General features: G+C 40.2%; 1 pseudogene; it reads left to right on the top strand.

The window, feature by feature from the left end:
- The first annotated feature begins 8567 nt into the window (after positions 1 to 8567).
- On the top strand, positions 8568 to 9963 carry LOC118008975 (annotated as a pseudogene).
- The last annotated feature ends 10243 nt before the right edge of the window (positions 9964 to 20206 follow it).

Genomic DNA, 20206 nt, shown 5'->3' with positions numbered 1-20206 from the left:
TAAATCTGGAGACATAATTATTTATGGTCAGCACAAATATGCACAAATCTCAGTTGATAACTGGGAGGCCTCCCTTTCTTCCTGCTAGTATCATCCTAAGACTACATTGAAATTTATAGTTTCTAAGGTTGGTACCCAGGAACATCTCCTCATGTATTCCATTTGGCTAGAAGCCTTAATTTAAATAAAGTAGCAGGTGAAGACTTTCTGCTATCAAAATTATGCAAAGCCTGTTCTAAATTACTTCCTCCAAAATATAGAGCCATCTGTTTGTTAAACATTCCATCTAAACTTTATGCCTATTTCTTCCTTAAAATATGTCAGAGTGAGGATTTCTGGATTGATACTTTATACAAGATTCAACAGAGTTGCAAGCACAAATACTCTACTATTACTTAACGGAAAATAATGATCAAAAATAACAGGTGAGGGGCGCCTGGGTGGCTCAGTTGGTTAAGTAACTGCCTTCGGCTCAGGTCATGATCCTGGAGTCCCGGGATCGAATCCCGCATCGGGCTCCCTGCTCGGCAGGGAGTCTGCTTCTCCCTCTGACCCTCCCCACTCTCATGTGCTCTCTCTCATTCTCTCTCTCTCAAATAAATAAATAAAATCTTAAAAAAAAATAACAGGTGAAAGGGATTAAGAGTACACTCATTGTGATGAGCACTGAGTAATGTATAGAATTGTTGAATCATTATATTGTACATCTGAAACTAATATAACACCATATGTTAATTATACTTGAATAAAAAGTCTATACATCATAGATTATTAGTGACCTTTCTTGAAATGAAATGGGTATGACTTAAAACTTAAATAAATGAATTATAGAGTTGAATTTTCCTGTTTGTTTTTAACTTACCTCTTCTTGGCCTTTACTCCTTTACTCTAGGCAAAGCTTCCTGAACACAGTATTAATTCCTAGTTATCGGTTCTTATACAAAAGCTGCATTTTAACATCTTAGCAAGAGTCAGTATCTGTCTTCAGATAGATCTAGCTCCTGGAAAACCAGATAACTGTATTGAAGGGCCTAAAGCAGGAATCTATTCTTCCCCCTTCCCACACTTTCCTTTTAACAGCTCTTTGAATGATAGAAAACCATTGGGTGATCTGGCTGCATTCCTTCCCTGCTGGAGATGTGAACTAGGAATGGCTTTCATGTTCAAAACTGGGCTTGTCATGGAAGCATTATGCAGTTTTTTTCTATGTCTGTGGTGAGTGATTGGAAAAAGCTTCTTTGAAAATCTTCCATGCTAAGTCACTTTATCTACATTCTATGATAAAAAACAAACAAACAAACTTGAAAGACTTCCATTTATTCATGTATTGAAGGCTCAGAATTGGGTCCTTAAGAAAAATCCTATCTTAGGGACGCCTGGGTGACTCAGTCGGTTAAGCGTCTGCCTTCAGCTCAGGTCATGATCCCAGGGTCCTGGGATCGAGTTCCGCATCAGGCTCCCTGCTCCACTGGGAGCCTGCTTCTCTCTCTGCCTCTGCCTCTCTGTCTCTCATGAATAAATAAATAAAATCTTTAAAAAAAAAAAAAAAGAAAAATCCTATCTTGGATATAGGTACTCCCTTGGTGGACCTTTGAAATGAGGGGTGTGTGGCAGATTGTATTTGACAAAAATGTCTGCAACAATATTTCTAGTCCCACATGCTCTTCCAAACCCTGTCACTTCCCCATCTACGTCTCCTGGAGTCTATTTCCTCTCCTCTTGAAACTGGGCAGATTTTTGTGCATGCCTCAATGAATAGAATGTTGTAGAAATGACAGTGCATGACTGACCTTCAAGGCTAGGTCAAAAAAAGATGATATGACTTCCATCTCATTCTCTCTCTCTCTCTTTCTCCCCTCCGCCGAGCCCCTGTGTGAGAAGTCCAGCTATTTTGAACCCATGTTGTGGGGGAAAGCATGTGGAGAGACCACATAGAGTTGCCCAAGGAGCCTCGATGTCCCAGCCCCCAGCTGATGAACTCTTCTTAACCTGGTACCAGACATGTGAGTGAGCAGGCCTTCAGATGATTCCAGCCCCAGTCACTGTCTATAACTGCATGAGGAAAGTTGAGCAAGAACTGCCTAGTTGAGCCCAGTCAACCCCTATAACCATGAAAGATAATAATAATGGTCATTGTTGTTTTAAGCCAAAGTTTAAAGATAGTTTTGGTTAGATACTTCCATTTTCATAAAAGCTTGTAAAAAAATTTAATCTGATGACAATAGTATATGTTGCTACTCTGAATGAATGACATAGAACAAGGATCTTTCAGGTCCTGAAAGAAGATACTAACTCCCAATGATCTGTTCCCAACCCCTATGAAAGGTCTGGTTCAGAGAGGGGATCTCAATGGGGAAGTGTTGAAGGACTTGCAATCCTCTGGGTTTCCGAGATCTATTTTTTTTTTTATTTAGCTAAAATTTTAGAAAGTTTTAGTCTTACACCATATTTCCTTGGTCTCCTATAAAATTACTTCCGTGAGTTGCACTATAGGACAAACCTCAGGTTTTCATGCTATAAGACACAACCTTTAAAAAGCCCTATAGGATTTGCTATAAGAATATCACTGAGGGGCACCTGGGTGGTTCAGTCAGTTGGGTGTCTGCCTTTGGCTCGGGTCATGATCTCAGGGTCCTAGGATCGAGCCTCATGCCAAAGCCCCCTACTCAGTGGGAAGTCTAATTCTGCCTCTGCCCCTTCCCCAGCTTATGCTCTCTGTTTCTCTCTCTCAAATAAATAAATAAAACCTTAAAAAAAATAAAAGAATATCATTGAAGACACTGTTTACTACATCACTCAATATCCCAGATATAAAGCTCCACACCAGAAATTTATTTTAGAGCTAAGTTCCAGGAAAAGCTTGAGAAACTAGAATGTTTTGCCTTTGTAGTCAAGAGAATCATTTTGGGCCTTCATTTTTTTCAGCAGAAAACTCAGATCTGAATCTGTGGCTCAGATAATTATGCAGAGCCCTATTGCTTGCATAACTCATTCTACTCCACTGACTTGTCTTTGCCTAATGCATGTTTTTAATGATCCTGGCTTTATTTATTATTTACATTTTCTATTTGATCGTATGTATTCTTATAAGCTTTTTCAAATCCCTTGTGGAAAAAGACATAATAGAAATAAATTGAGAAGTAAATGAATATATAAGTAAATTACCCTTCTGAGACATCACCAAATTATAAACCTCTCATTGGCTTAATGATTCATCCATTTACTTCACAAATATGGATTAAGCATCGACTATGAACCAGGCATTGTATTAGGGAGGGTCAGAGCTGAAAAGAGTTTTAGTTTTTTAGAGGATTTATTTATTTATTTGAGAGAGAGAGAAAGAGAGAAAGGCAAGGAGAGGGAGGGGCAGAGGGAGAGGGAAAGAGAGTCCCAAGCGGACTCTGTGCTGAGCATGGAGCCCGACTCAGGGCTCAATCCCAAGACCCTGAGATCATGCCCAGAGCCCAAATCGAGAGTCGGTCACTTAACCGACTGTACCACCCAGGTGCCCCTGAAAAGATTTTTTGAAAAACCACAGTCCTTGCCCTCAGGGAAATAGAATGCCTAATACTGACCTCTTTGAGGTTCCATTAGTCATCATAAAGCCAGAGCTCCTAAGCTTTTTGGTAAATAAGTCCGGGGGCCGGGGGGAGGAAAGGAGGGCTCTGGGAAGGTAGATAATAAATGAATACTCACCTTCAGGTTCCTGGCCAGGAACTTCAACACACTACCATCTCAAAAACTCCTTCTGGTTTTGGAGAAATGGTGGGCCACATTTGCCCCTCAGACCCCGATCGCCACTTGTAGGCTAACAGATTCATTTCTCCCCTGTGAGACCAACACTTGTAACTCTGGTTTGTGACTCGGCTGCTGGTTCCACCTCTTTAATGATTCTCTGACGCCTACTCAGGTCATCTATCTTTGTTTGTACCAGTTGGGTAAATTTTTACACCCGTCTCTCAGGACACACCAAGGTCCTCCAGCTCTGCAAATTCTTGGCTTCTCCTGCCAAGGATGGCAATAAATCTGATCTGCCTTGTCAGCCTTAAACTTAACTTCACTTTTTGACCCCTCATTATTTCTGACAGCACTACCTGAACGCCTTCATTTTGGTCTCTGTCTTTTCTTGCCAGTAGGGGGCTCTGTACTCTTGTGTCCCGCAGTCTTCCTACCACTTGGGATATTTTGCGGTCATTTTCTAAGAGAGCTGCCCCTCCCTATCCCAATGTTGGCAAATGCGGCTGCTAATCCTATTACCCTAGAATCTAGATTCTAAAAAAGATGCTTGATTTGCTAATGCAAATATTTATAAATATTTTATAATTAAATAATAAATCCCTTCTGGCTTCATGAAACTCCCAGTTCTGGGTACCTAACAATGAAAATAAGCCTGTTTTTCTACAGGCCCTTCTCTATGGAGTTTGAACAAACTGTAGTACTCTGAGCTAAATGTAAATAAACATTGCTTTTTTGAAATATTCATATGCTGTCTTCCATTTATCTAATAAGATATGTGACCTCAGCTAATTTCCCAGGCAAATTGTTTGTCAAAAAGTGTGAGTGTGAGGGACACCTGGGTGGCTCAGTCATTAGGCATCTGCCTTCGGCTCGGGTCATGGTCCTGGGGTCCTGGGATCGAGCCCCGCATTGGGCTTCCTGCTCGGCGGGAAGCCTGCTTCTCCCTCTCCCACTCCCCCTGCTTGTGTTCCTTCTCTCGCTGTCTCTCTCTCTGTCAAATAAATAAATAAATAAATCTTAAAAAAAAAAAAAAGTGTGAGTGTGGAGTGCCTGGGTGGCTCGGTCAGCTAAGCGTCTGCCTTCAGCTCAGGTCATGATCTGGGAGTCCTGGGATCAAGTCCTGCATTGGGCTCCCTGCTCAGTGCGGAGTCTGCTCTCCCTGCTTGTATTCCCTCTCTCTCTCTGTCTCTCTCTGTCAAATTAATTAATTAATTAATTAATTAATCTTCTTGGCAGAGTCTTCGTGGCTGCCATTTTTTTCTCAGTGGAATGGAAAATGGAAATAAGATTCCCCCTCCCACATATAAAACAATCATTTAGGGGTGACTTTAGTAATTGTCCACATCATCGGCCACTGAGCATTCTTTGCTTAATGATGACTTGAAGAGTCAGCTGCAGAATGAAGCCATATTTAGGTGATGATAGCCCCATGACTTCAACACAAAACCTGAAGGTTGAAGTCATCCCTCATCAATATGGTACATTTCATCCTGCTCTAGGCCTCCATTAACACCATCTACCCTCCCTCCCTCTAAAATCTTGTCAAAGAAATATCTACCTGTAAGAATCATTCACACCAGTCTGGCCGCTGTTTTGAAGGATATGATTTGAAAAGACATTATTTTACATCCTCCTGTCCACGTGGTTGTGTGTATTAAGTCTTAGAGCCAGACCTCCATGCTGTGCTTCTTCAGAGAATAACTAGGTCTATCTCATAACCAGAGAGTATTTTATCCACAACTCACTGCGTTTCTCTACCCAGAACACATTCCTTCACAGCAGCTGGTTCCACATTTGCTATTTACCCATTCCTTTAAGCACCACCATTACCACCACCCCACCTCAACCCCACCGCTCCCTCCACTGTCCCCCTACCCCGTGGCCAGTACCTGTAGAAGCCGTAAGAGAAGCTTGCAGGAAATCTACCTATCTGCCAAAAAGCAACACTTTACTGCTAGTGAATATATATTAAGGGGAGGGTATATATTAAGGGGAGAACAGCACCTAGCTACTTTTCTTGCACAAATATATCACCCGCTCAGCTAAAACTGAGATGACCAGCACTGGGGTTCCTCCAGGTCTTGAAAAACCCTGACCACATGGCTTACTCTTATCAGTCAGAATGCTTTGTATTGCGAGTGATGGAAAATGATTTAAATGATTTAAAATGATTTAAACAACAAAGGCAAATTAGCTCATAACTCATGCAACTCAGAGGTCCAGAGTGAGGCTGGCTTGAAGAGGCTTGAAACTACAATGCAAACCATGTCACTAAGGACTGGGTTTCTCTCCATGTCTCCACTCAGTGTTCACTTCATTCTCTGTCTCTACATCAGGGCCCTTGGGTAGTTCTAGAATCCTCTTATGATAGGTTACGAAATGACTGCAGCAGTTCTAGCACATTCCATCACACTACACAGTCCGGGCAGATGCAAGTAGTTCCTAAAGAATTGAGAGGATTTCCTACAAGTCCCAGCTGTGACTAAAATACATGACCAACCCTGAACAAATAACATATCTAGAAAATGAGATTAGAGCTGAGGAAAGAAAATAAGACAAGGACTGGATTTCGGGGTAATGGAAACAATGTCCATAAAAGCTTCCTACACATGTGCATGTACCCTGTCTTCCATAACTCCCCATACTACTTGACACTGGTGAGAGAAAATTTTGCTCATCTTAAACTGATGTAGTTTTTCTGTTTTCAACTCAGGTAACCACTCTCCCTAGGTTATCTCATCCTCTGCCAAGGCCTTAAATATCTTCCACTAAAGCAATACATTCAGGCCAGGAACTTTCTCCTGAATGTTAAAGAGATATGTTCAACTCAACCAGATACCTACATTTGTTTTGCTCAAAAACATTTCAAACTCTTATTTTTTAAAAAAGAATCCTTATCTCTTAGAGATACATACTGAAATAGTTACAGAAGAAATGATAGGACTTTTGGGATTTGCTTCCAAGTCCTCCAGTGGAGACAGGAGGAAGCGCAGGTTGAGCTGAAATAAAATGAAAATGGTAGTTGTTGAAGCCAAAGGTGAGTATGCGTGAAATTTTTATACTATTCTTTCTGCTTTTGTGTATGTTTGACACTTTTCATAAGAAACTTTCTAGAGGTACCTCAAACTCAACCTGTTTGTGAAAGTTAAGACATAGATTCAGCCACACAAATAGAGATTGAAAATAATATTGGCCTACAGGAGAAAAGATATTTCTCTTTCATGTAAAAGTCTGGTATATCACTCCATAGTGTCTGGGGCTCAAGTTCCTTCCATCTTATTGCTCCACTATCCATCTGCATGGTGTTCTTTTGGTGTCCATGGTCCCAGGTGGCTCAATGTCATTACATTTTGAGCAGCAAAAAGGAAAAGAGGAAGAGAGTATGCCAATCCTTTAAGAGTGCAACCCAGATGGGGCACCTGGGTGGCTCAGTCGGTTAAGCCTCTGACTCTTGATTTTGGCTCAGATCACGATCTCAGGGTTGTCAGATGCAGCCCCGCCTCAGACCGTGTCAGGTTCCGTGCTCAGAGGGGAGTCTACCGCTCTCCCTCACCCTCTGCCCCTCCCCATGCTCTCTCTGTCTTGCTCTCGCTCTCTCATAAATAATTAAATAAATCTTTAAAAAAAAAAAAAAGAGTGTAACCCAGAAGTCACAAACATTACTCCCACTCAGATCCCATTGCTCAGGACTTAATCATATGAATAATTGAGCTGCAAGCAAGGCTGGGAAATATATTGTCTTTCTGGGTAGCCGTGTGCCAAGCTAAAGACTTCTAATACTAAGAAAAGATATTGAGTGGCAACTAACAGTCTCTGGCCCATTTTTCCCACTCAGTCATCCAAGTATTCATGTGCACCCTTCTTCCCAAGCATTTATTTTCCGGGGAGAGAAACCACAAAGTTCCATCCAGTTTCTGCATCCAGTTCAAAGTTCACAATCTCTAGGTAATTCTCAGTCCTATTTATAATGTCCATATGTAATTCATTATGGTCTGGTAGCCTATAAACTAAAAGACAAGAGATCTACCCTCCAACTTTCCTGTTGTAAATTGTAGAGCAGGGATGGGGTAGCCAATATGCACATATAATTTAAATCTATTTGAAAAAAGGAAGAATGGGAAGAAAACAACAGCCTCTAGTTCACAGCAATCATCAAATCCCTCAGAGCAGTAATTGGAAGACTTCCTGTCCTGCTAGTGGAGTTAAGTTCCTAGGTTATCCCATCTGATGATTGGTATTCTTGTTGCCTGGAGGGGGTAGGGGGGCAGTGGAGACCTCTCTCCTGAATCCTTATCCCTTCCTCTCCGTGACCCCAGTTTTTGTCCTATGGGAGGTTCTTCTTGTCCATTTGTCTCCTCGGCCACAGCTGAAGTAGGCTTTGCAGAATGTGTCCTACTTAGGGCAGCTTAGTTTTCAAAAGGGACTTCTGTGTACAGGCGTGGGGGCCTTTGTGCAGTAATCAAAGAGCCCATGGTTTTCTCTAGACATTTGTTTAAGTCTGAAGACTGATTTTTTTTTATGGAAAAGGCATGGAAATAGACTCTTTCCTAAAGCCTCCAGAAAGGAGCCTTGCCCTACCAACACCCTGATTTTAGGCCAGGCAGACCCATTTCAGACTTCTGAGTTCCAGAACTATAAGATAATAAATTTGGGTTGTTTTAAGCCACTAGGTTTGTGGTCATTTGTTACAGCAGCCATAGGAATAATACATGAACCTTCTACTTGTTAACATAGGGAAGCTAAAGAAGGATGTGAGCTAGAGGGGGCAAGGAGGGGCATGTTGGTGACACCTCTGGTCCTGACTCTTTGAACACACCCTCGTGGGCCACATGGAGGTGCATGCAATAAAGCCAGCAGTAACAGCTTCCAAGCAGGTATATAGACAAGCCCAGACTGCAGACTCTTCATCAGATCGGTCTTTTTTCTCCACTCTTCTGTCCCTGGCTTTTCAATTCCTGGCATAATTCTCTGATTTCTAATATCTGTCTCTGACCCTCATCCTCAGTCTGGAGATCCAGAATACTCTTCTGCAGCTCACTCAGCTCAGCAATCCATATGCCTCTGTGTTTGGCATGCTCCCTTGATTCCTGTGACATTCACAATTTCAGGCAATAGACCTCCCCCACCAGCCCGGCTGGTCCTTATGACTTAGGCAAGCAGGGATTCAGGGAAGAACAATGTTGTGATTGGGGTATTATGTTATGAAAGACTTTGCATCAAATAAATCACAAATTTGACCCATTAAATATAAAAAATATATATAAATAACTAGAAAAGCCTGTAACACCTAGGAATTGTAATAAGCTGCTCAAGTCTTATAAAAGAGAAATAAAGGTCCTATCTGCATAGATTTCCTAAGAAGACCAACTACACTATGAAGAATATAATCAGCATATTAAATTCAACATTATTAAATCATACATTTGACTTACCCAGGGCAAATATGTTAATTATATACATATTAATAACTAATTAGACATTCAATTAATGCCTTGCTGATGCCTTCCTTGTATATTATAATAACTTTGACAGAAAAATCTAAGGGGTCCCAGTGCTATTAAAAATTATTCTGGAGAGGCATGGAACTGGCCGCCGTGGCCTTTGGGCTGGGATGAACGGCACCCTCAGCGGAGACTGGGGAGCCGAGCCAGACCCGTGGCCAGTACAATGGGAGCAGCTGGACTGGCTATTGCTGCTGTAGGATTTGCAGGCTATTATATTTTGCAAGCCATGAAACACATGGAGCCTCAAGTAAAACAAGTTTTTCAAAGTCTACCAAAATCTGTCTTCAGTGGTGGCTATTAGAAAGGTGGGTTTGAACCCAAAATGATGAAACAGAAGCAGCATTAATAGTAGGCATAAACTGGGCGCCTGGGTGGCTCAGTTGGTTAAGCGACTGCCTTCGGCTCAGGTCATGATCCTGGAGTCCCTGGATCGAGTCCCGCATCGGGCTCCCTGCTCGGCGGGGAACCTGCTTCTCCCTCTGACCCTCCCCCCCCTCATGTGCTCTCTCTCTCTCATTCTCTCTGTCTCAAATAAATAAATAAAATCTTTAAAAAAAAATAGTAGGTATAAACTATAAACCTTATTGCCAATGAAGGGGGAATAAGAGATGCTCACCAACTAATTATGCTTTTAAATCACCCAGACAGGGTTGGATCTCCTTATTTAGCAGCCAAAATCAATGAAGCTAAAGATTTACTAGACGGTCAAGCGAAAAAATGAAGTAATTGTGTGGTGAATTTTAAGTTCTGGTTAGTTTCTGTATATAAGTGCCAGCTTTTATAATAAAATGCCTCAAAGCTACACGCTTTAAAAAAAAATTCTGAAATATGATTACTGTTGCAGCATCTCTAAGCGAGACAACTTAATATCATGAACAACTTAAATATTCAACAAGAGAACAATAGCTAAGTTAGTTATGCACAGCCATAAAATATCATTTGATCATTCAAATTTATCTTTAGAAAATATCTTAGTAATATGAGAAATTGCTTATTTTATAGTAAATGAATAACGAAAGATGGGGAATGATACATGGTATCATTTCAACTTTGTAAAAATATGCATTGAGAAATAGGGTAAAGTCACACAAAGGTAATATATACCCATTAAAGTGATACAAAAGGATACTTATTGATATAAAAAGGAGTGAAAAGGAGGCGCACATCATGACACCATTTTTTAAAACAAATGTATATTTCTTCATGTGCATCACAATAGAGGAAAGATATACCTGAAATGGTAATAGGATTATCTCTAGTTATAATGCTAATTTTTACTTTCCCCTTTTTACTTTTCAGCATTGTGTACCTTTTTCTATAATTATCATATATCAGTTTCCTATGGCGTATAAAAAAAATACACAGTTACTTCCAGTCAGGGAAAGAAGCAAAGGAAAATACTCAAAGAAAATACCCAATATGTTAATAGTAGTTGCCTCTACACAGCGATTTTCCTTTTACCTTTTTTTTTTATGCATTCCAACATTACTTGAAAGAAGATACATCACTAGGTACAAATTTCCAGTTATAAGATAAGTAAAGACTAAAGATGTAATGTACACAATGATTGTGGTTAACACTGCTGCATGGTATATTTGAAGGTTACGAGGTAGATCCTAAGAGTTTGTTTTTTTTTTTTTTTAAGATTTTATTTATTTATTTGAGAGAGAGAGAGAATGAGAGACAGAGCATGAGAGGGAAGAGGGCAGAGGGGGAAGAGGGCAGAGGGGGAAGCAGACCCCCCGCTGAGCAGGGAGCCCGATGTGGGACTCGATCCAGGGACTCCAGGATCATGACCTGAGTCGAAGGCAGTCGCTTAACCAACTGAGCCACCCAGGCGCCCCAGATCCTAAGAGTTTTTATCACAAGAAACGAATATGAGATGGTGAATGTTAACTAAATTTATTGTGGTAATTATTTCACAATATATATAAATCAAAGTATGATGCTGTACACCTTAAACTTATACACTGTCATATGTCAATTATATCTCAATAAAACTGGGAAAAATAAAAAAGAAGATACATTGCTGTCTTTATTTTTATTAATGGTTAAATTCTCTTAAATTTTCTTATCTGATATTAACATCACTATACCAGCTTTTTTTCAGCTACTATTTGCCTGACACATCGTTTTGTATCCATTTATTTTTAACCTGTCTGTGCGTCTTTGTTTAGGTGCGTCTCCTACGTGATGTCAAGATCATTTTGACTCTGATAATCTAGGTCTTTTAATTGATGAGTTTTTTGATGTACATTGTTTGTGTCCTGTCGTATTTGGACATAAACTACTATCTTATTTTGTGTTTTCTATTTATACTTTTGTTTTTCTTTCTTTTCTCCTTTCCTGGCTCCTGCTCGATGAGCAAAAAATTTCCATCTCCCCACCACCTTTTTGCTCCCTGATGTGAAGGCTATATATTATGTTTCTCTGATTTGGGAGGCCACCTTTAGTTTTTTAAATAACATATTTAACATACATAACAATTCAATATATTTTTTCTGACAATGTCTGAAGTTATTCAATAGTTCTTTTTTTAAATTTAAAAAAAATTTTATTTATTTATTTGTCAGAGAGAGAGAGCACAAGCAGGGGGAGTGGCAGGCAGAAGGAGAAGCAGACCCCCACTGAGCAAGGAGCCCGTTGGGGGACTCGATCCCAGGACATCGGGATCACGACCTGAGGTGAAGGCACCCGACTGAAGCCGCCTGGGTGCCCCAACAGTTCTTTTTTTTAATTTAAAGATTTTATTTATTTATTTGAGAGAGAGAGCACGTGGGAGAGAGCACAAGCAGGGTGAGGGGCAAAGGGAGAAGCAGACTCCCTGCTGAGCAAGGATCTATCCTGGGACTCTAGGATCATGACCTGAGCCAAAGGCAGATGCTTAACCAACTGAGCCACCCAGCCGCCCCTTCAATAGTTCTGTAATACTCCAGAACAGAATCTTAGCACAGGCTATTTCCAGCTTTCCATCTTTATCATGCTGGCTTTTGCCCACATTTATTGTCTCATGGTTGCAATACAATTGCTCTAACTCCATTAGGTATCAAGTTTACATTCAAAACAGAAAAAAGGAGAGGGGAAGAAAGGTTATATCTATCCTATTTATTAAGAAAGCAAAACTTTTCCCATATTCTACCGTGGAAATTTCAATTAAGTTGCCTTGGCCAGAACCAAGTCACGATGCTATCCTAGCTGCAAAGAAGTCAGGAAAACTAAGGCAACAAAGTGTTTGCCAATAGATCAGGATTCTAGTCTCACTTTAGGCAAAACTTGAATATGACTCTTAAAGAGGGAAGAAAATGCATCCCTTCTACCATGTTCTGGAGCAAGTCACTTTCCTCCTTTGTAAAATTAGCACATTGGATTAGATTATCTATATTGGATATTTGTAGTGATGAAGTCTGCATCAGGATAATAATAGCAGAGGGACGCCTGGGTCACTCAGATGGTTAAGTGTCTGCCTTCAGCTCAGGTCATGATCGCAGGGTCCTGAGATCGAGCCCCCCATGGGGCTGCTTGCTCAGTAGGGAGCCTGCTTCTCCCTCTGCCTAAACTGCCTGCTACCCCCCCTGCTTTTGCTCTTTCTGACAAATAAATAAAGAAAATTAAAAAAAAAAAGGATAATAATAACAAAATAGAAAGTATTTGAGAAATATTGAAAGGAAGCAGAGCCTGGGTGACTCAGTCAGTTGGGCGTCTGGCTCTTGATTTAGGCTCAGGTCGTGATCTCAAGGTTATGAAATCAAGTCCCCTGTCAGCTCGTGCTGAGCTCCGAGTCTGCTTAAGGTTCTTCCTCTCTCCTCCCTCTGCTGGTGCTTCTCAATAAATAAATAAATAAATAAATAAATAAATAAATAAATAAATACAATCTTGAAAAAAAAATTTTTTTAAGATTGTATTTATTTGAGAGAGAGAATGAGAGACAGAGAGCATGAGAGAAAGGAGGGTCAGAGGGAGAAGCAGACTCCTTGCTGAGCAGGGAGCCCAATGTGGGACTCGATCCAGGGACTCCAGGATCATGACCTGAGCCGAAGGCAGTCGCTTAACCAACTGAGCCACCCAGGCGCCCCACAATCTTTTTTAAAAAAGAAATATTTAAAGGAAAATTCAACAAGACTGAGATTGAATGAACCTAGGCTTTTCAACAATTTGCATTTTTTCCCTTTCATTTTTTTTTAACACTACCCAGTAACACTTACATCTCAGTTCCAATTTCTTTCACTTGTTTACTCAAGAATTTGTGTGGTGGGACCAGCACTGTTTTACCACCAACCTGTTTAGGATTAGGTTTCCTCTTCTGCAAAAAAAAAAAAAAGAAAGAAAGAAAGAAAGAAAGAAAAAGAAAAAAAAGCCACGGGGGGGGGGGCGGGTACTTGGATTCATAGGTCCTTCTTAGTTCTGAAATTTGTTGACTCTTTTTAACAATTCAATTAAGCCAACATTCATTAAATACCTTATTCAACTAAGGCATCCTTCCAGATGCTATGGAAATATAAAGATAAGAAAAATGTGTTCCTTGACCTCAAGGAATTCAGAGTATAAGAGGTGTGATATAAGGGTTTATCATCATTATTATCACTACTACCATCATCATCATCACTTATGTTCATTTTATTCAAGCCTGCTTCTTCCAAGGCCAATCTTTTTTTTTTTTTTTAAGATTTTATTTATTTATTTGAGACAGAGAGAATGAGAGAGAGAGAGCACATGAGAGGGGGGAGGGTCAGAGGGAGAAGCAGACTCCCTGCCGAGCAGGGAGCCCGATGCGGGACTCGATCCAGGGACTCCAGGATCATGACCTGAGCCGAAGGCAGTCGCTTAACCAACTGAGCCACCCAGGCGCCCCTTCCAAGGCCAATCTTAACATTGTTGGAGCCTAGTGCAGAGACAGTTTGTAACTTCACCCCAGGTATTTCTGTTCCTGGATCCATGTAATTGGGGTTGTTTCTTGATGAAGGGAGACAGCATACAGAAAAAGGAGTAAATAGGAGAATTAGCTTCATTTTAGGAGAGTCTATGAAAATGAAATGGAGTTGGAGATACAATAGCTTGCTAGTCAGAACCCAAGCTCCATAATAGCTTACCTAGCTCGTGAGATGAAACATTTCTTCTTGACTCTGAGTGAGGAGGAGACATTTTTTAAAAACTAGTTATGCTCACTATTGAACAATTTAATCACTGAATTGGCCATGTGGAAAACTTAACCAGAGTTGACTAATACATTTTAAATCTCATCACTTTTGAGCTTAGAATTTAGAACAAGACTGGTTCTGAAGTAAGCCTGGCCTAGAAACATGCCTTCTCTGAAGTCGCTGCTCTCCACAAAGGTGGATGACAGCTTTTTGATCCCATAGGTGAACATACATGGGAGGCAACATTCGCTCATTTCTATACTTTCTGTGCTAGATATTCTCTTTGCTTCTCCAGACCTACTTCCCACCCTTTCCATCCTGCTCTCTGCTCCAGTGGGTGACCTTTATTGGCCATACCAATGGTACTTCCTCCCCTCTGACTTCCAGTTGGGTTCAATCAGTGGGAGGCCCCACCAGGGGGGGGGGGGTCAAGGAAGATGTAATATCAGGATTTATTTTCCAGGATCTCTCCACTGTATGCCTGAAGGCTACAGCTGATTCAGGCAGCCTTCTCCAACAACTACAGATCTCTCTCTCTCTCTCTGAGTTTTAGTAATTGATTGCTCCCTTATCCCTTCAGGCTTGCCCTACAGTGCTTTGTCATCCTCTATTAGTTTCTCTTAACCCTGTCTGAACCCCCATAAATGGTTACTCCATTACATTCTTCTCCATTTCCCCATTGAGTGTACCATCTCTTTCCTGCGAGGTTCTGACTGACACATTCCCAGAGATTCCAATGTAATACCTGTACCTCTAAGGATTACCAGCTCCCCCATCTCTCACACTGTATATACACTTTCTAATTTGAGTTGATGCTTATAAAGCATATATCTCAGGGGCTGGTGCATAATACTATGTGCTCAATAATTGTTGGCTTCTTTCTATTCCTCTATTTGAGGTAGATATTATGATCTTTATTTTTTTCAACAAGTCCCATTGAAGTTCAGTAACTCTTGCCCAAAATGGCACAGTTGAGTCTCAAATGACAGAGTTGGGTCTCAAACCAAGATCTGTTACATTACACCTTGCCATGCCACTTCTCACTACATGATAATGAAATCTTACATTTGCATTATTCATTCCTACCTACCACAGTGGCCCCCATGCAGTAGTTGCATTAAAAACATTTGTGGGATAGTAGAATGAATAAATTCTGTCATCATTTATACATTTATTTAGTTGCTGTATAAGTTGTATGGAAAAAAATGGTAAGATTACTAGTTTTTAGTCCCATTAGCGCCATAAAAAGCAGTTTTTGAGGTGCCCATTGGCTAAGCATCTGACTCTTGATCTCAGCTCAGGTCTTGATCTCAGGGTCCTGAGTTCAAGCCCGAGGTGGGGCTTCACGCTGGGCATGGAGCCTAGTTAAAAAAAAAAAAAAGCAGTTTTTGATACTGAAAAATATTTTCACTCATACTAATGTTATTGTATTTTGCTGAAGAACAGCTCTTCACATGGATTTTATCTTCATCTTCAGTAATTTCCAGAAATAAATCATTCAAAACACAAAGATGAATGCATTTTACATAGCACAAAAAAAGACCACTTGTATCAAACAATACACTTTAAAACCATGGTGAGGGTGCCTGGGTGGCTCAGTTGGTTAAGCGACTGCCTTCGGCTCAGGTCATGATCCTGGAGTCCCTGGATCGAGTCCCACATCGGGCTCCCTGCTCGGCGGGGAGTCTGCTTCTCCCTCTGACCCTCCCCCCTCTCATGTACTCGCTCTCTCTCATTCTCTCTCTCTCAAATAAATAAATAAATAAATCTTTAAAAAAAAAAAAACCATGGTGAGAAATGTCTGTTTTTTAAACACAATTCACACAAGTGCTGAAAAATAATTTATGGCAAACTACAGTGTAGCCTTTATATGTTTTTATTTTTCAATCAAGTGTGTGACTCATTATTATTACAGGTTTCCAAATGTCAAGCTCCAACCTGAGTCCAAGATAATGGCTATACTGCATTAAAAAATCTTAATTTTATGCTTTCTATTTTTTAAACATTTTACTTTTAATTTTTATTGTTTTATTTAATTTTTTTTAGTGGGCACCATGGGGCCTGAACTCACAACCTGAGATCAAGACCCGAGCGGAGATCAAGAGTCGGCCACTCAACCAACTGAGCCACACAAACACCCCTATTTTTTTTTTTAGGTAAGCTCTATGCCCAATGTGGGACTTGAACTCACAACCCTGAGATCAAGAGTTGCACACTCTATCGCCTGAGCCAGCCAGGTGCCTCTATGCTTTTCTATTTTTAAAAATAAGGTTGAAATTCTGTCTTGATTATAAAGTTAATAAATACCTGCTGTAGCAATATTAAAAACACAGAAATGTATAAATAAGAAACTAAAAATACTCATAATCCCACTGTTCGAAAATGATATTGACATTTGAACATGTTTCTATGCAGTATTTTGTCTGTACGTAATTGAGATGAACTTTTTTTTTTGGCCAGTAGCTGATCACCCCGGCAGTGCGTGCATGACCATGTGCTATAAGTTTTTTTTTTTAGATTTTATTTATTCATTTGACAGAGAGAGACATAGCGAGAGAGGGAACACAGGCAGAGGGAGTGGGAGAGGGAGAAGCAGGCTTCCCACTGAGCAAGGAGCCCAATGCAGGACCTGATCCCAGGACTCTGGGATCATGACCTGAGCCCAAGGCAGATGCTTAAGGACTGAGCCACCCAGGCGCCCCAAGTTTTGTTTCTTTTACTTGCAGCCAAATGCATTCCAAATGATATATCTGGGTGAATACCACATATGCAATGCCAACGATATGCCAATGTTAGACCATTTATGACCTATAAAACCTGCACTTTTATATGGTACAGTCTAACAGAATTTGGTAACAGGAAGTGCAGTGTTTGAAATGTGGAACCGGGGGCACCTGGCTGGCTCAGTCACAGAACATGCGACTCTTGATCTTGGGGTCGTGAGTTCAAGCCCCGTGTTGGGCATGGAACTTACTTAACAAACAAACAAAAAAATGTGGAACTGACTGATTCAAGGAGGGGCAATGAAGGGTGTAATGCCCCATTTCTCCGGTGTTGCAATAAGTCTTTTTTATTTAGCCATAGCAATTGGTTTAACTAATTATTTCTGGAGAATGTACATATATTCATTGGGATATGGAAAGATAATAGAGCATATATTTTTATATTTTTTTATTTAAAAAACTGAAAAGTTAAGATTAACTAATATTTAATATAGGAATAGTGTCCTTGCTCAATTCATATGTCAAATGATTTCATGTTACTAAGGTATGTGGCAGGCATAAATCTAGGTTTCCTGGGGATTGATATATCCATATTTTGGGAGCTTTCTTAAAGAAAAATAACAAAAAATTATGAACATAAGGTATGAAAGCAAATTGTTATTTAGAAGAAGAAAAGAAACACAGGAATTTCAATTTCATGTGATTTTCTCATTAAAAGAATATATAGCAAGTTGAGGGGCACCTGGGTGGCTCAGTCGGGTCATGATTCTGGGGTCCTGGGATCGAGCCCCATATCAGGCTCCCTGCTTAGCGGGGAGTCTGCTTCTCCTTCTACCCCTCCCCCTGCTCATGCTCTTTCTCCCGCTCTCTTTTTCTCAATCACGCTCTCTCTCTCTTGAATAAATAAATAAAATCTTAAAAATATATACATATAGCGAGTTGATATTTTTATATGCCCCATTATGTAGTGTTTATGTAGCATTAATGAGAACCAAATCTTTCACTTGTAATTTTGCACGTCTCTTTAGACTAATTTTCTAAAGAATAGTATCTGATTCTATACATTTCAAACTTTGTTTCTCCTCCAGTACCCACATATTTCTATTGCCTAGCATGGTTGGACAGACTCAGATCACCATATGACCTCTGGTTTTGCATTTTCATATCACAGAATCTCTTGGCACAGTGGCAGTAAAAATATTTCTGGAAAGCATTCCTATGTCAGGATGGTTAACAATAACTTATACATAAATATTTTCCATTAAATCCAAACTAAATGTAACCCTTTATTCAATTTCCACTTAGATGCAGAAATATGGCTGCTGCCTCACCAACCCCTATCCAACACAAAGGGGAATATGTATGACAGAGAGGAAAGTGGAGTGGAAATTTAGATGAATTATGGAAGGGTCCCATGGAAGTGAGGGATTTTGAATCATTAACTTTTTTCACTTCCCACATTATTGTTCCTGTTGGGGGTAGTCCTGAGGAAAGAGGTGGACTTTCTCCCCAACACAGAGGATTCTAAAGGGATTCCTTCACATGGGCACTTAATACACTTTACTTGCTGTGTATTATGATACATGGCAGTTTATGAGAGCCCAGTTACATAGACTTAGAGATTTTATTTTCTCACTTTAACTAAGTTAACCATCACAAAATGCCCAGGTGTTTTAAAAAAAATCCTAAGAAACCATGGTTCATTGCTAATACTAATAATGAAAGTACAAGTGAAAGATAAGAAAGCAGAGCCAACACCTACTTCTAGTATGAATTCTTGTCAGTCCCATCATGAGATGAAAACAAGGATGATGTAATCAGATTTGACAAGAGCAAGGCCAAAAATTTCAAGACTATTTGAAATATGGATTTATATCCACTAATGATAATATAAGGCCATTATAATAGCCATGCATTTAAAAAATCTTATTTATTGGAGTGCCTGGGTGGCTCAGTCAGTTAAACAACTGACTCTTGATTTCTGCTTAGGTCATGACTTCAGGGTTGTGAGATCGAGTTCCACATCAGGCTCCATGCTCAGCATGGAGTCTGCTTGAGATTCTCTCTCCTTTTCCCTCTGCCCCTCCCCCTATCTCTCTGTAAAATAAATAAATAAAATCTTTTTTAAAACCTTGTTTATTTCATCCTTCAAAATTATATATTTGCAGGCACCTGGGTGGCTCAGTTGGTTAAGCGACTGCCTTCGGCTCAGGTCATGATCCTGGAGTCCCTGAATCGAGTCCCGCATCGGTCTCCCTGCTGGCGGGGAGTCTGCTTCTCTCTCTGACCTTCCTCCTTCTCATGCTCTCTGTCTCTCATTCTCTCTCTCTCAAATAAATAAATAAAATCTTTAAAAAAAATTATATATTTGCTCCAAGAAATAAAAAAATAGAAAGAAAACAAAATTATATATTTGTATGGGTGTTCGCGATATAAAAATGTTAATATAAAATGCCTTATAAAATAATATTTACATTTATATATATTATGGCTGCATGTTTAAAATGTTAGGGGTATTTTTTAAAGTTTGAGGAGCAGGGGCACCTGTGTGGTGCAGTTGGTTGGGTGTCCAACTTTTGGTTTCAGCTCAGGTGGTGATCTCAGGGTTATGGGATCAAGCCCCATGTCTGGCTCTGTGCTCAGCTCAGAGTCTGCTTGAGATTCTCTCTCCCTCTCCCTCTGCCTCTCCCACTTGTGCTCTCTCTCTCAAATAAGTAATAAATAAAGAAATCTTTAGGGGCGCCTGGGTGGCTCAGTCGTTAAGCGTCTGCCTTCGGCTCAGGTCATGATCCCGGGGTCCTGGGATCGAGCCCCGCATCGGGCTCCCTGCTCGGCGGGAAGCCTGTTTCTCCCTCTCCCACTCCCCCTGCTTGTGTTCCCTCTCTCGCTGTGTCTCTCTCTGTCAAATAAATAAAATCTTTAAAAAAAAAAAAAAGAAATCTTTAAAAAATTTTTTAAAAATAAAAGTTTGGGGAGCATAGACCTAAACTATAACCTACAGTATTAGGACCAAAATCATATTCCTATGGAGATTATGGCATGGACTGACTTGAAGTAAGTCAGAATGATAATATGTGTTAAATATTTATGGATTTGGATTTGCCAT

This window comes from Mirounga leonina, unplaced genomic scaffold, assembly GCF_011800145.1.
Source record: "Mirounga leonina isolate KUSES-001 unplaced genomic scaffold, KU_Mleo_1.0 Mir_126, whole genome shotgun sequence".
NCBI lineage: Eukaryota > Metazoa > Chordata > Mammalia > Carnivora > Phocidae > Mirounga > Mirounga leonina.
This window is presented reverse-complemented; position numbering and strand designations above follow the sequence as displayed.